At 40.9% G+C, this 13673-nt stretch overlaps 1 protein-coding gene across 2 annotated transcripts in view; it reads left to right on the top strand.

Annotated features, from left to right (window-relative positions):
* Positions 1 to 13673, top strand: part of PLPPR1 (phospholipid phosphatase related 1) — a 600006-nt gene that overhangs the window by 196266 nt on the left and 390067 nt on the right. For both annotated transcript variants that reach the window (XM_044940346.2, XR_006550103.2), the window contains exon 4: positions 1350 to 1403. The gene's annotated coding sequence lies outside the window, so the exon portion shown is untranslated. The remainder of the gene's footprint in view (positions 1 to 1349; positions 1404 to 13673) is intronic.

Raw genomic sequence — 13673 nt, forward strand, 5'->3', positions numbered from 1 at the left:
CTTCAGATTGGATTTCCAAATTTTCCTAGCTCTCTTCCTCTAATGCTGCATTTATTCCTTCCCTGTTTTTATTTTTATTCATAGCTTAAAATAATCACCTGCCATACTGTAAGTTTCAGTTCAGGTCAGTTTCGTCTCTCAGTGGTGTCCAATTCTTTGTGACCCCATGGACTGCAGCACGCCAGGCTGTCCTGTCCATCACCAACTTCAGCACTTGCTCAAACTCATGTCCATTGACTGGGTGATGCCATCCAACCATTTCATCCTCTGTCGTCCCTTTCTCCTCCTGCCTTCAATCTTTCCCAGCATCAGGGTCTTTTCCAATGAGTCAGTTCTTCATATCAGATGGCCAAAGTATTGGAGCTTTAGCTTCAGCCTCAGTCCTTCCAATGAATATTCAGGACTGATTCCCTTTAGGATTGACTGGTTTGATCTCTTTACTGTCCAGGGGACTCTCAAGAGTCCTCTCCAGCACCACAGTTCAAAAGCATCAGTTTGTCGGCACCCAGCTTTCTTTATGGTCCAACTCTCACATCCATACATGACTACTGGAAAGACCACAGCTTTGACTATATGGACCTTTGTCGGCAAAGTAACATCTCTGCTTTTTAATATGCTGTCTAGATTTGTGATAGCTTTTATTCCAAGGGACAATCATCTTTTAATTTCATGGCTGCAGTCACCAGCTGCAGTGATTTTGGAGACCAAGAAAGTAAAGTGTATCACTGTTTCCATTGTTTTCCCATCTATTGGCCATGGAGTGATGGGACCAAATGCCATGATCTTCATTTTTTGACTATTGAGTTTTTGGCTGTAAGTTTAGCTTTTTTATTTTGTCTGTCTTCCTGTTTTTTACCACTAGAACATAACCTCTGTGAAGGAAGAGTTTCTTCATTTTCCAGTGCTATATCCCTCTTGTCTAAGATCCTGGTAAGAGTAGTCATTCAGTACTTCTTAAATGAAGGAATCCCTGTTTTACTGATGAGGAAACTGAGGATAGAGAATACTATTCTCTCATCCTGCCTCATTTCATGTTCATCATTATATTTCTGAGATCTCTCCATGTTGACATGTATAGCTCTAATTAATTATTGGCACAGTATTACATAATTTGGATATATCAATCTTAGTTTTCTTTTCCCCCATGGATGGGCATTTATGTGTTTCCAAAACTAATATAACAGCTTTATATGTATAGGTTGGTTATATATATAGGTGTTGAGTGTTTCCAATTGGCTAAAAAATGCAGAAATAAGTGAAGACCTAAAGCTAAGGACAAAAGGAAATAAGTCCTCCATATTCTATGTGAACAGAACTGTCAGCCACAGCTGCCGCCTTCCTCTTTGCAGGGCTTGCCTTTCTCAACTGGATACAAGAAGAGGCATGGGGGAGGTGGCTTCTCAGTGAGTATTGTGTTCACAGAAAAGCTCTCTCCTTGTCTACCCTTGTGTGTGTGTGTGTGTGTGTGTGTGTGTGTGTGTGTGTGTGTGTGGCAGGGGGCATGTGTCCATTTCCTGAATCCTAAGGAAGGAGTTCCAGAGTGCCCAAACTGTCATTTCTGTATTTTGAGCTCTGGAACTTCTTTTCTGAGAACTGCTGATGCTCTAAGATGTTGGAGAAGGGGGCAGGAGAATGAAGACAGATCCAAGAGAAGGAATGCCAGGAAAGCAACTTGAATCTCCTTTAGTTGATGTGACAAATCCATGTGCTTTTTCTGTTTTTTTTTTTTTTGGATGATGGGGACATTTCTTTGAGAGTCTTATTTAAAGATTTGAGTTGAAATTTGGTACTTTCACTATTGGCCTTTCATCTTTCATCATTGACTTGAAAATTGCTTTCTTGCTTCTTCTTTTAACCATATTCTCCTAAAGGCCCAATGTTCCAAACAAAAGGGCTTCTGTTAAATGATTTTACGTGTGGCTGTATAACTCTTACTATGAAGATACAATGTCTTTAAAATATAAAATGAGAAAATTATGCTCTATTTAGGAGTTTCAATAGGACAGAAATAATTTTTGGTTGTGTATAACAAAAAAGTTCTATGTGAGGGGCCTGAATAACTTAGAGTAGATGCCTAAATAGAGTAATTTTTAGATATATTAAGAACAGCTGAAAGTGAAAGTGTTAGTTGCTCAGTCATGTCCAACTTTTTGCCACCCCATGGACTTTAGCCCACCAGGCTCATCTGTCCATGGAATTCTCCAGGCAAGAATACTGGAGTAGATTGCCATGCCCTCCTTCAGGGGATCTTCCCAACCCAGGGATCGAACCCAGGTCTCCTGCACTGTAGGCAGATTCTTTACCATCTGAGCCATCACTTTAAAATGTCCTGGGTAGGATGTATTTTTATAATTAAAGAAATCACAGACTTCCCAGATGGCACAGTGGTAAAGAATCTGCCTGCCAATGCAGGAGACACAAGAGTTGCAGGGTTGAAACTTTAATATATACTTGAAGGGATTAAAATAATCAGATCATAATGCATTAGTAAAGCATTATTTATATATGATATAATTAATAAGACATTTCCCATTAAACCTTATTACAGCCTTCCATACATTGATGGTGCTGCTTATGATTTGATCATATCTTCTACCCAGGGTCCCTCCATGTAGAATATCTTGTCGTCATTACATTTTCCTCTAGTGCTGGGACAGTTACTGTTTGTTAAAACATTAATAATTTTTATTAAAGTTATACTGAACTGAAATCATACATTGAAAGACTCTGACTATTCACCCTGTGATTTCTTCTCCCTCTTTTTCAGATCTGCTTATTGCATCGTGTGCTCAAATTGGTTTTCATTGCCAAAGTTTTGATTAAGTAAATGCCATCGCTAGAAATTAAATTAGAAGCACTTATCAAATTGCAGTCAAGTGATATCGATCTCTAAATGTAACCTATATATTCATTGCAGTGTGCAGGGCGTGGGCTTGCGATCTGTGAAATGAACTATAGTAATAAATTGGGCATGCTACCGTTCCTCATCGTGCTTTTAGCATCCATTAACCAATTACTGAGAAGTGTGAGGGGGATGGGCTACTGAATTTTAAATGTATAATATTAGCAACAAGGAGAGGGCTTTGCACTGTTCACTTCTTTGTACTTCCTTCCGAACAGTTCTTTCCTAAACTGTTTCTCTGTGGCTCATCATCAGATTGTTGGGTGTCTCCAGCTTATGTATGCACTCAGGTTGGTTCTTCTCCGGAGAAATGCTGCTATGGGCCAAACTCCTGTTACACTACAGCTCTTTGGGAGATTTTGTCCAATCACAAGGCATTGCAGGAGCCGCTGTCCATATTCCTCCACCAACCCCCTGCCCATCGCCTTCAATTAGGGAGAACAGGTATCCCATCAGACAACTATAACCGTGGCGGGGGCCTCTGCAGCTGTCCTTGCCAAGATTCTGTAAATGAATGGCCAGAGTGCTGCCTGAGGGCACTGAGGTTTAGGATTTCCTGTGCAGGGGCAATTACCTCCAGCTCCTAGGTGAGAAAGGCAAGGCTTTCTTCCTTACAGAAGGGATGCCAGCACACAGTGAAGCCCTGAATTAATTGGATGTCAGCCCTGACTTTGCTGTCAGGAAGACTGCGATAACTGGGTCATTCTTATTTTAATCCCAGCTAAGGAAATTGGGGGATTAAAATAATTATCTGGATATTTCTAGGGCAAACTAGACTAGCAGCTGAGGTTCATGGATAAAGCTGCTCTCTTGGCTAAGTCTCATCTTTTTCTTACTTCTTTCTCTCTTCCCCTTTCCTCGCCAACTCCACCCTTTGCTCCTTTGCATGCATGCTAAGTCACTCCAGTCGTGTCGGGCTCTTTGTAACGTTATGGACTGTGCAGCCCGCCAGGCTTCTTTGTCTATGGGATTCTTCAGGCAAGAATACTGGAATGGGTTGCCATTCCTTTCTCCAGGGGATCTTCCTGACCCAGGGATTGAACCCTGGTCTCCTGCATTGTGGGCACATTCTTTACTGTCTGAGCCACTGGGGAAGTCCCTTTGTTCCTTTACTTAACTGAAATTTTGGATGGTAGTGAAAAGAGCTTTAGAGTTAGAAAGATTTGGGTCACATTTCCAGTTTTCTGCTTATTCTTAATAGCTGGTATAACTTTGAATAAATTACTTTATTTCTTGAGCCTCCATTTTCTCATCTACCAAATGGGTTTTTGTGAGAAATTAAATAGAGAGGTAAATGATGCAAACAGTCTTGCATCCGGTACCTCACTGGCACATCATTAAGACTAGCTCTTTTATTTTTCCCAGTATGATTTCTCCATTTTATTCATACTAGAGATTCACAGCGCTAGCCTACAAAACTTGTGCTAGTGCTCTGAAGGTACTACAGTCCTCCGCTCTACCAGCTGAGCTATCAAAGGAAGCACTGTGCTAATGCTCTGAGAACATCTTAGATTGTTGGAATAATAATTCACATCAAGCTCTGTTCAATTCCAGGCCAAATTAACTCTATGGCTATTAAGTCACTTGTTGACTAATTGGTTGATTGATTCATTCACTGAAAAATTATCTCATAAACAACAATGTATTCTGGATGATGGCTGTATCAGGAGGTGGGGAAAAGGAAGTCTTTTCAAGGAGATAAATGAGAATTAAGCCTGGGAAGGTAGAAAATTTTCTCTTAAAAAAGAGAAATGTGCTATGCATATGCAGTACTTTATTTAAGACAAACCCACTCCAGTATTCTTGGGCTTCCCTCATGGCTCAGCTGGTAAAGAATCTGCCTGCAATGTGGGATACCTGGGTTTAATCCCTGGGTTGGGAAGATCCCCTGAAGAAGAGAAAGGCTACCCACTCCAGTATTCTGGCCTGGAGAATTCCATGGACTGTATAGTCCATGGTGTCACAGAGTCGGACACAACTGAGCAACTTGCACTTTATGTGAAATAACAATAATAAAATTGTGTTCCAAATGATTCATTTGGTACTTTGATATTTTCCTCTCTTTAGCTTTCTCAAGGTAGGTATCTGTCTTCATATAGGGTAAGAGGTTCTGAGCACAGTCACACAGACTCCAGTCTAGAACTAGGCTAAGTCACTTACTGGTTACATGACTGTTACCATGGGTAAGTAGCTTAGCCTCTCCATGCCTCAGTTTCCCTGTTTGTAAGATGGGATCTTGTAACAGATAATCACCTGATGGGGTTATTGTGAGGATTAAATGGGCTAATATTTGTAAAGTATTCAAAACAGAGCCAGGTACATAGCCCTAGAGTATTGATAGTTAACCTAGAGTTACCCCTAGAGTACTAATAGCAGTATCAGTTCAGTTCAGTCACTCAGTCGTGTCCGACTCTTGGCGACCCCATGGACTACAGCACACCAGGCCTCTGTGTCCATCACCAACTCCCAGAGTATACTCAAACTCATGTCCATTGAGTCGATGATGCCATCCAACCATCTCATCCTCTGTTATCCCCTTCTCCTTCCACCTTCAATCTTTCCCAGCATCAGAGTCTTTTCAAATGAGTCAGTCCTTCGCATCAGGTATATAAAGCAGTGGTTTTAACCCATGGTTGCTGCTGCTAAGTCGCTTCAGTCGCGTCCGACTCAATATGACCCCATAGACGGCAGCCCACCAGGCTCTGCCATCCCTGGGATTCTCCAGGCAAGAACACTGGAGTGGGTTGCCATTTCCTTCTCCAATGCATGAAAGTGAAAAGTGAAAGTGAAGTTGCTCAGTCGTGTCCGACTCTTCGCGACACCATGGTTCCTCCATCCATGGGATTTTCCAGGCAAGAGTACTGGAGTGGGTTGCTATTGCCTTCTCCTAACCCATGGTTGCACTCATCTTTTCTGTTGTCTCACTAGTCCAGAAGGTTTTGTCCAGATTTGCTTTCTTTAATTTGTATTATAAATCAAGAGAATGTAGAATATTTTCTTCTAAACCTTAAGATACCTATATACCTGCTCTATCCCTCAGGGTTTCCCTGGTGGCTCAGTGGTAAAGAATCTACTGCAGGTTCAGTGCCTGGGTTGGAAAGATCCCCTGGAGATGGAAATGGCAACTCATTCCATTATTCTTTCCTGAAGAATCCCATGGACAGAGGAGCCTGGTGGGCTATACAGTCCATGGGGTCGCCAAAGAGTCAGACATGACTTAATGACTAAACAACAGCTCCTTTCTCTAGCTCTCCTCTATTAGGAATCACAGAATAAAATTAGTCAACAGAGAATAAATGTTGGATATTTGGTGGGCTGTGGAGGGTAGTTAGTGATATATCTAAAAGCTGAAATGATGAGATGAAATTGGCTGGATTATTCCTGTAAGAATTTTCCTATCATTAATGAAAAGCAGTGGACCCATTTCCCTCTACAGAACACATCTGGTGCAATTTCCCCTTTGGTCATAAATTTCTGCAGCCACAGACAGCTGAGCAATAAATTCTTTTTTTAATTCCTTGTAGCCTTCTGTTGGAAAGAGGTTCCTTCACATGATTATACTGTGAAAAAGAAATGACAATGTTCCTATTCAGTTTTAATCAGTTTGTTTCTCTTTGTGTTATATATAGTGCTTAGGTTACTTTTACACATTTAAGCATAATGGGATAATTAAATAGAGTTCTAATGGTTTTGATTCTCCCTATCTTTATAAAATTGTATTTCTTTTAATAGTGTCGAGTTTGAGAGAACGAAGGCATATATTTTATGCAGTTATCTATTTTTATGATTTGTACTTATGACATTAGGTAGCTCTAACCCCCAGATTCACACATATGCATTAATCATATTTTCAGGTACCATATTGCTTAGAGTCTGAGGGAGGATTTAACTCCTGTGTCTTAGGCTGTCATATGTTCTTCTTTGAAGACATTCCAGCAACAGGTTAGAGCTGATGGAGTTAATGTTATTCTGCCAGTTCTCTCTCTTCCTTTATGTAGAACTAAAACTTCCACTCCAAGTCATTGTTCATCAATTTTATTTCATTTTAATAATTTGAATCTATAATGCCTTACTTTTTACAACTTCCAAGTTTCATTTAGAATCCTTTACAGTAAGCATTGTGTGGTGTGTGTGTGAATGTGTTAGTTTCTTAGTCGTGTCCAACTCTGAGACCCCATGGTCTGTCCATGGAATTCTCTAGGCAAGAATACTGGAGTGGATTGCCATTCCTTTCTCCAGGGGATCTTCCCAACCCAGGGATTGAACCCAGGTCTCCTGCACTGCAGGCAGATTTTTTACTGTCTGAGCTAAATTTTCTTTTCTTTTTTTTTTTTTTAATTTTATTTTATTTTTAAACTTGACATAACTGTATTAGTTTTGCCAAATATCAAAATGAATCCGCCACAGGTATACATGTGTTCCCCATCCTGAACCCTCCTCCCTCCTCCCTCCCCATTCCATCCCTCTGGGTCGTCCCAGTGCTTGAGCTAAATTTTCACAACTTCCAAGTTTCATTTCGAATCCTTTACAGTAAGCATTATATGGTAGTGCACTAGTAAACACATCTCTCGGGGGAAATGCCTAGGTTTGGAGTGCATGTCCCCATGATATAAATAATTCCATCATGGCTGATCTCAGGATGCCAACATGACATCACTGAATGTGAAGTTGGGAAGAGATGTGTACACTTGGTGCTCAAGAGCCAACAAGCCAGCTTCAGTATACCACTGCCTCTATAATTAACAGCATATTTTAACCAACAAAATAAATCAGTATTCCAAAATTATTCTCAACTAGTTGAAAGATATTGTATGTACATATATATAAATGCTTGTTTGTATATATATATATATATATGGGTATTCACATATATATGTGTATATATGTATATATATGATATATTTTATATCTCTATATCTCTAAATCTTTTCTTTTGTAGCCAGAATTTTAGGCATTTTTATTTCCTTGGCAACCGGGTATCATGTGATTGCAAGTAAAATCCAGGATTACAGCTTTACTCCTTTGGATAAAGCCTAAATGAATAAGGATATTAGGTATAAAAACTCTCTAAAATTGGAGAGTTGCCTTCTTCTCAGGTTGCTTTTCTTACAAGCCAGGTGTTCTCAGATTTAAAGAAAAGACAGAGCATTGTTCTGTTAACCTGGCTTTTAGTTTAACTCTATTTAAGTGAATAAAATGTCTAATCAAAGAGGCATCTCCCTTTATACTTACTGAAAACAGACACGGATTGGTGTAAATTGTGATTTTTTTTTTTTTTATCATTCAAGTACTGCTCTCTGGGGAACTTCTCTTAGGCTGACTGAGGTTATTCTTGGGATGGGCACAGCTTGGGAAGCTCACAAGGGCCTTGCCAGTTCTGTCTTTATTATCCTGAATGCACTGGAGTTTGGTAATGAAGTTGTGCAGTTTTGTGTCTGACTAGAACCTTCCAGGGTAATGGTCCCGTGGACTTCTCTGAAATTCGGTTTCCCATGTATGCAACCATAGATGTAATGGTTAGAGGAGATAACTGGTTTATCTGCTCTGGAAAACCAGATCTGATAAAACATTGAGGCTCATTATGGTTATCAATAGGGATTTTAATGTCAGCAAGGCTGGCTGCCTGATTTATGGGACCTAGGGCAAAATGAAAATTTGGGGTCCCTTGTTCACATCGTTAATAATTTTGAGGCAGGGACAGCAGAGCATTAAGGCAAGTGTGGGGCTTTTCCAAGCATGGGTGAGTGACTGCACTGGTTGTCTGTCCAGGAATCAACTGTGGATGTCAGCATGGGTGGCTACCTATCTTCCCACCATCCCATGGAGTCCCTGTGATGACGGAGCTGGACAGCTTCAGGAGGGACAGTATGTACCTGGGTTATGGGAAGCCTCCATCAACCTGGACAAGAAAGTTTCTAGCCTTTAAATGAAAGTTGGGAGTCAGCATTTCCTTCCAGAAGACAGCCTAGGCAGAGAACTACAATACACAGCAGCAGATTCATCAGTCAGAAGACATTCAGTAAAAAAAAGAGTTGCCCCGATGTAAGGTCCAAAGGCTAAAACTTGGGGCTTCCTTGGCCGAAAGGAGTCAGAAACCTTAAACAAAAAGGCTCAGTGACAACAATCTGTGTAGCTCACCCTCTAAGCAAGAACGACTAAGCAGAAAGAACAGGCTCATTTTCTGCTATGATTTCTACAAAGATAGCACTAAAACAAGACTATAAAATCTGTAAAACCTGCTGCTAACTGACTTGGTAGAGAACGCTTAATTAGCAACATCCAGAGGTTAAAATACAGTTTAGACTCTGTCTTTTGTTAAAAAAAAAAAATAAAGTCACATTATTTTATGGCCAATGTATTAATGTTACATAGATCTATTGGGAATGATTTTTCCCACTATAAAAGGATTCTCCATAGCAGAAGTGTGTCTAAAGCCCCACTGTCACTTAAAAATGTAAGGAGTTGACAGTTCTTTTCTTTTCTTTTTAACTGGAGGATAATTGCTTTACAATTTCCCTGATGGCTCAGCAGTAAAGAATTTTCCTGCAATGCAGGAGATATGGGTTCCTTCTCTGGGTCGGGAAGATCCCCTGGAGAAGGAAATGGTAACCCACTCCAGTATTCTTGCCTGGAAAATGCCATGGACAGAGGAGCCTGGCAGGCTACAGTCCATGGGGTCTCAAAGAGTTGGACACAACCTAGGTACTAAACAACAACAATAACAATTGCTTTACATGTTGTGTTAGTTTCTGTGATACAGCAACGTGAATCAGCCGTTAAGTATGCATATATCTTCTCCTTCTTGAGCCTCCCTCCCAACCTTATCCCTCTAGGTTGAGGAGTTGACAGCTCTTGTTCTCCTCCCTTGATAGAAATGACTGACTATTGGGACAGCTTAGGAAATGGAGAGGCAGGAGACTGCAGCTGGCTGAGTCAGAGTCCAGGTGTTAGGGGAGATAAAGTGTGCCGAAGCTCATCCAGAGTTGAATAGGGTGTTAAGAAATAATCAGGTCCATTGCAGGTCTTTAGACCTGTTCACAGATAAACTGAGGCACATTAACATTTTGAACAGCTTATTGGGGCAAAACTCAGGATTAGAACCAGGCAGCGCCAAGCCAGAAGTGGTTAGGAGCGTGCTGCTGATAGGAGCCAGGAGAAAGGCTTATAAAGAGAACTTGTGGAGGGAAAGAAGTTATTTGACGGGCCATAGCTTGAAAGCTTAGTTGCTTGTCCTCAGCGTTTTGGTTTTGTAACCCTGAGGCATTTAAGGGCTTAGATTTTGGTTTGCTTACGTGGGCCACCACAAGTGCCATGTCAGTCTAACGGCCTCCTGGTTTAATTAATTTAAGACTGTATTTATTACACTACATACCATAAGGAATGTAGGGGTCTTCTGTGGCTTCAGTGGGATCTTTGAGGCTGAAGATTTAGAAAAGTCTTTAGTTTGTAGCTGTTTTCTGAACTACAGATTCAGACCTCATCCTCGTATGTCCCCAGTCACACTGAGCTTGTGGGTTTCTCACTGTGCCTTTCTCCTTGATGTTCCTTCTGCCTATCTTGGACATTCACCACCAACATTCCCACCACACTGTCTTTCTAGCTTACTAACTGCTTCACATTCTTCTTCTTCGGTTCAAATGTAGTTCTTCCTGAAAGCCTACTTCACTTCTCTTTCTGATATTTATGTCCTTCCTCCAGCATCCTTCCCCACATACCATGCTTATGGAAAACTGTAGATTAACTAATCTTCTTTCTCAGAACTAAAACTCCTTAGAGTCAGGACCAATCTCGTCATGGTGTTATATTTTCAATTCCTTAAAAGTGCCTTAAGCAAAGTGTATGTACAATAATTTTACATGTTGGATGAATGAATGAGTAAATAAATAAACGGACACTATAATTCCAGAGGGGCAAGTGAAGAAGTGATTTCCATATTCTGGGCCCTTCGTCTAAGAAAAATTGTTCTGAAGTGGTTAGCAGAGGGGTGGGAAATGTACGCATTACTGGAAAGTGAAAGTGTTAGTTGCTCAGTCCTGTCTGATTCTTTGCAACCCATGAATTGTAGTCTACCAGGCTCCGCTGTCCATGGACTTCTCCAGACAAAAATACTGGGGTAGGTCGCCATTCCCTTCTCTGGGGATCTTCCTGAATCAGGGATCAAACCTGGGTCTCCTGCATTGCAGGCAGATTCTTTACCATTGGAGCCACCAAGCAAGCATTACTTACATGTAGCTTAATTAGCTGGTTGCTACTGAGAACACATTTAGGTAGAGTAAATCTGGAGCTTGTTTTCTCACTGCTTCTGTAAGAGGTGATGTGGAGAATTATTTCATGTTTCTATGCTGGCTGTATATCCGTATGGCCTTTTGTCATTCACTCTCTTGCTCCTTCAAAAGTGTGTCTCTCTGCAAAACTTGTGACTCTATTCAGGAAATTGCGGGGATGGCTGAAGGGGATGGAACGGGTTCCTGCTGTGTGCTCTTACCACTCCCAGGGCCATGACTGGGGCTCTGGCAAGCAGTGAGCTTGGTAACTGGCTGGCTGCTGCTTGCTCTTATCTCTCCTTCCCTGCTTGACACCGACTTTGGTTACTCAAGTTCCTTTGGGATAGCCAAGATCTCAGTGCTGAGTTTACTTCCCAGTGAAACAGCCCCTGCAAACATGGGACCACCTGCCTCAACTATGCCATTGCTCTGAAAGGTTGGTCCAAGAGACCAAGTGGTAGCCAAATGAGAATGTGATGGGGTGAGTTAATTTAAATGACCCAGGAAATCCAAAGGGTCAGGGTCACCTCCTGTGGGAACTCTGGCTTCTTGATTTCAGCACCTGCACAAGAATCTTGGCAGTGGACATGCAGGTGATTGACAGGTAAGCATTTCTAATTTTCTTGTGTTCTTTCCACAGTGTGTTAAGTACACTTAAAAGGAAATAGATTTGTAAATTCAACAAGTTATGAAAGATGTGGATTATGAAAGTCCTGTATTATAGACCCACCAGTAGCACCAAAAACTGTTAGGATGAGAAATAAATTTGAAGAAAATCTAACCCCTTGATTTCTTAGATAATCATAGTAATTAACATTCCTTGAGAATTTGCTGTGTACCAGCGTAAGTATTATCTTTCTGTTATCTCTGTTAATCCTCAAAATAACTCTGAGAGGTAGGTTTTATTATTCTCATTTTAAAGATGAAGAAATTGATGTTCAGAGAAGTGAAATACATTACTTGATATCATGAAACTAATGGGCAGTAAATCAGAGTTAAGACCCATAAGACCCTCGATTTTGTATCTATTATAATATTGGCTGCTATTTGTTTTTAATATGATAGATACTGGTATGAGCCCTTTACAGGCACAAGATCATTACATCTTTATAACTTTGAGAGACAAATGTTATGTTGACTAGACAAATCAGCAAACTGAGATTCCAAGAGGTTAAGGGGTTTATTCAAGGTCAAGCAGCAGAAATGGACTAGAAATCAGGCCTTCTTTCAGGCAAGTGTGCCTTTAATTCTTTCAGGTCATGTCTATGTCTTTAAATTTATAAGGAATTCTTGACAATTTTGTTTTCAGATCCTAAGAGGAAAGGTGGGGAAAGTTAAAGTGCGGGACTGCCTATGGGTATTTAGCACTTTTTCAGCCCACCTATGTTCTCTCTCAGGTATCCCAGAGGTTGGCAGCTTGGTACTACTTTTCCCAGAATCCTTTGCCAGCATCATTCTATTTATTTAATGGATTTCACCCATGAAAGAAATTTGCAGGTTTGGGAAAGGAAGAGGAGCAGCAGTCATCCTACTTCATATCCCATCTCCTACAACTTCCTGTCCCCTCATTTACTCCACTCTAGCCCTCTCATCCTCTCTGCTGTGTCACAGATATCCCAAATGTGTGTGTGCTCAGTCGCTAAGTTGTGACCCCATGGGCTATAGCCTGCCAGGCTGCCCTGTCCATGGAATTTTCCAGGCAGGAATACTGGAGTGGGTTTGCCATTTACTCCTCCAGGGGATCTTCCTGACCCAGGGATCCATCCCGTATCTTCTGTGTTTCCTGCATTGGCAGGTGGATTGGTAATGCTCCAAGAATGCTACACTATTAGGCATTTTGCACTTGATCATTCTTCTACCTGGATTGTTCTTTCCTAAGATTCCACATGGCTTCCTCCATCACCTCTTTCAGGTCTTTATTCAAATGTCCCCTACTTACTGAAATCCTCTCTGAGAACTTCATTTAAAATTTTAAAATCTGTCCTGGAAAATGCTGTCTCTCATTTCTTGCTTCAGTTTACTTCATAGCATTTATAATTGTCTGATATCTATTTTAGTTTCCACTAGAAGGTAAGCTCCACAAAGGCAACTATTCATATCTGTTAATTACTGATTTCCTAGTAACATAACTGGTTCAAATTAGGCACTGAATAAATATTTCACAAATGAATGGGGATAAATTCTGCCCTGACAGGTGACTGCAGGTGGTAACTCTGTGCATGGGGCACTGATGCAATCCGTAAGTCAATTGTAAGAATCTCATTTGTTGTTTTGATACAGAGCCCACCCTTACTTCTGCCTTTACTTCTGTTCTTTCTTGCTACTCTGATCTGTAAAGGCATCTGTAAGGGCAAAATTGGATAAAAGGTCCAATTTTCCATAAAAAATGCAGATGGCATTATCAGAAAGACTCTGTACAATGGGGAGTATCACCCTGCCAAGCATTTCTAAAGTCTTTATTGTGTCAGTCAGTGATGCATTGGAGAGGAGGCAGGAGGGCTGTCTGC

This window comes from Bubalus bubalis, chromosome 3, assembly GCF_019923935.1.
Source record: "Bubalus bubalis isolate 160015118507 breed Murrah chromosome 3, NDDB_SH_1, whole genome shotgun sequence".
Lineage (NCBI taxonomy): Eukaryota > Metazoa > Chordata > Mammalia > Artiodactyla > Bovidae > Bubalus > Bubalus bubalis.